The sequence below is a fragment of the Physeter macrocephalus genome, unplaced genomic scaffold (assembly GCF_002837175.3).
Source record: "Physeter macrocephalus isolate SW-GA unplaced genomic scaffold, ASM283717v5 random_370, whole genome shotgun sequence".
Lineage (NCBI taxonomy): Eukaryota > Metazoa > Chordata > Mammalia > Artiodactyla > Physeteridae > Physeter > Physeter macrocephalus.
The window spans coordinates 5,320-8,221 of record NW_021145605.1 but is presented as its reverse complement, the minus strand read 5'-3'; the positions used below and the strand labels follow the sequence as shown (position 1 = coordinate 8,221).

The window sequence follows — 2,902 nt, the reverse complement described above, 5'->3', positions numbered from 1 at the left end:
GAGGATCCCACATGCCGCGGAGCGGCTGGGCCCGTGTGCCATGGCCACTGTGCCTGCGCGTCCGGAGCCTGTGCTCCGCAGCGGGAGAGTCCACAACAGTGAGAGGCCCGCGTACCACAAAAAAAAAAAAAAAAAAAAGACCAAAGTTGAAATTAAGAAAACTATAATGTCTGAGATAAAAATACACTAGATGGGGCTTCTCTGGTGGCACAGTGGTTGAGAATCTGCCTGCCAATGCAGGGGACACAGGTTCGAGCCCTGGTCTGGGAAGATCCCACCTGCCATGGAGCAACTAGGCCCATGAGCCACAACTACTGAGCCTGCGCGTCTGGAGCCTGTGCTCCGCAACAAGAGAGGCCACGATAGTGAGAGGCCTGCGCACAGCAATGAAGAGTGGTCCCGGCTCGCCTCAACTAGAGAAAGCCCTTGCACAGAAACGGAGACCCAACACAGCCAAAAATAAATAAATAAATAAATTAATTAATTTTTTAAAAAAAGCGAGTAGCTCCTGCTCGCCACAACTAGAGAAAGCCTGCACACAGCAATGAAGACCCAGTGCAGCCAAAAATAAACTATAAATAAATAAATTTATAAAAAAAATACACTAGATGGATTAATAGAACACTAGGCATGGCAGAAGATTAGTGAATTTTATTTTATTTTTTTTTTTATTTTTTATTTTTTTTGGTATGCGGGCCTCCTTCTGCTGTGGCCTCTCCCGTTGCGGGGCACAGGCTCCGGACGCGCAGGCTCAGCGGCCATGGCTCATGGGCCCAGCCGCCCCGCGGCATGTGGGATCTTCCCAGACCGGGGCGCGAACCCGGTTCCCCTGCATCGGCAGGCGGACGCGCAACCACTGCGCCACCAGGGAAGCCCCGATTAGTGAATTTTAATACATAGTAATAGAAAGTATCCAAAATAAAACACCTAGAGAGAAAAGGCTAAAATAATAATAATAATAATAACATGGCATCAGTAAGCTGTGAGATGACTTCAAGTGACCTAATATTTTTATATATGTAACCTGAGGGAAGAAGACAGGAAAAAATATATGAAGGAAAAAATTAACTGAAACATTTCTAAATTTGATAAAAATGATAAATCCATAGATCTAAGATAATTAACCCCAAGCACTATAAACATAAAGAAACTATATCAAGCTCTCTGGTCTTCCCCATCCAACAGAAAGCACAAGAGAGACCAAGATTGAACCTGGGCCCTTGGCAGTGAAAGCACAGAGTCCTAACCACTGGACCACCAGGGAATTCCCAAGACAGCTGCATCTTCTTGTGCAGTGCCAGCCGTGTCACTGAGACATGATGGTGAAGACTGGAGTAAACGAATACAGCTGTATTGGGTGCCTGGTCACCAGGATTACTTTTTTTTTTTTAATTAATTAATTAATTTTTGGCTGCCTTGGGTCTTTGTTCCTGTGTGTGGCCTTTCTCTAGTTGTGGCGAGCGGGGCCTTCTCTTGTTGCAGAGCATGGGCTCCACGTGCTCGGGCTTCAGTAGTTGTGGTGCACGGACTTAGCTGCTCCTTGGCATGTGGTATCTTCCTGGACCAGGGCTTGAACCTGTGTCCCCTGCATTGGCAGGCGGATTCCCAACCACTGAGCCACCAGGGAAGTCCCACCAGGACTACTTTTAACTCTGGCAAAGTAGATAATGTCTCCATCAATGACCCCTTCATTGACCTCAACTACATGGTCTACATGTTCCAGTATGATTCCACCCATGGCAAATTTAATGGCAGAAAGATGAGAATGGGAAGCTTGTCATCAATGGAAGGCCCATCTCCATCTTTCAGGAGTGAGATCCCACCAACATCAAATAGGATGATGCTGGTGCCAAATATGTTGTGGAGTCCACTGGTGTCTTCATTATCTTGGAGAAGGCTGGGGCTCATTTTAAGGGTGGAGCCGAAAGGGTCATCATTTCTGCCCCTTCTGCTGATGCCCCCATGTATGTCATGGGCATGAACCATGAGAAATATGACAACTCACTCAAGATTGTCAGCAATGCCTACTGCATCACCAATTGCTTGCCCCCGCTCCCCCCAGCCAACATCATTCATGACAACTTTGGCATCATGGAGGGACTCATACCCACAGTCTATGCCATCACTTCCCCCCCAGAAGACAGTGGATAGCTCCTCTGGGAAGCTGTGGTGTGATAGTCATGGGGCTGCCCAGCACATTATCCCAGCTTTTACTGGTGCTGCCAAGGCTGTAGGCAAGGTTATCCCTGAGCTGAATGGGAAGCTCACTGGCGTGGCCTCTCATGTCCCCACCCACAGTGTGTTGGTTCTGGATCTGACCTCCATTTGGAGAAAGGTGCCAAATATGATGACATCAAGAAGGTGGTAAAGCAGGTATCAAAGGGTCCGTTAAGGGCATCCTGGGCTACATTAAGGAACAGATTGTCTCCTGAGTCTTTAACAGTGATACCCACTCTTCCACCTTTGATGCTAGGGCTGGCACTGCTCTCAATGACCACTTTATCAAGCTCATTTTCTGGTATGACAATGAATCTGACTATAGCAACAGGGTGATGAACCTTATGGTCCACATGGCCTCCAAGGAGTAAGACCTGGACCATCAGCCCTACTAAGAATACAAGAGGAAGAGAGAGGTCCTCAGCTGCTGGGGAGTCCTTGCCTCAACTCAATCTCCCAAGACTCTGAGAATCTCTCGTTCTTGACAGTTTCCAAGAACAAGAAACTGTGACCCCATCACAGTTGGGGCTCTCCCAAGCCCTACTTTGGAGGACCCCTACTTTGTCATGTACCATCAATAAAGTACTCTCTACTCAGCCAAGAAAAAAAAAAAGAAAAAGGAACCTATACCAAAGTATATCAAAATTGTTTTTAAAAAGTGATAAGAAGAATTCTCAACCTTTCT

At 46.9% G+C, this 2,902-nt stretch overlaps 1 pseudogene; it reads left to right on the top strand.

The window, feature by feature from the left end:
- The first annotated feature begins 1,690 nt into the window (after positions 1 to 1,690).
- LOC102987890 (glyceraldehyde-3-phosphate dehydrogenase-like) lies at positions 1,691 to 2,590 on the top strand (annotated as a pseudogene).
- The last annotated feature ends 312 nt before the right edge of the window (positions 2,591 to 2,902 follow it).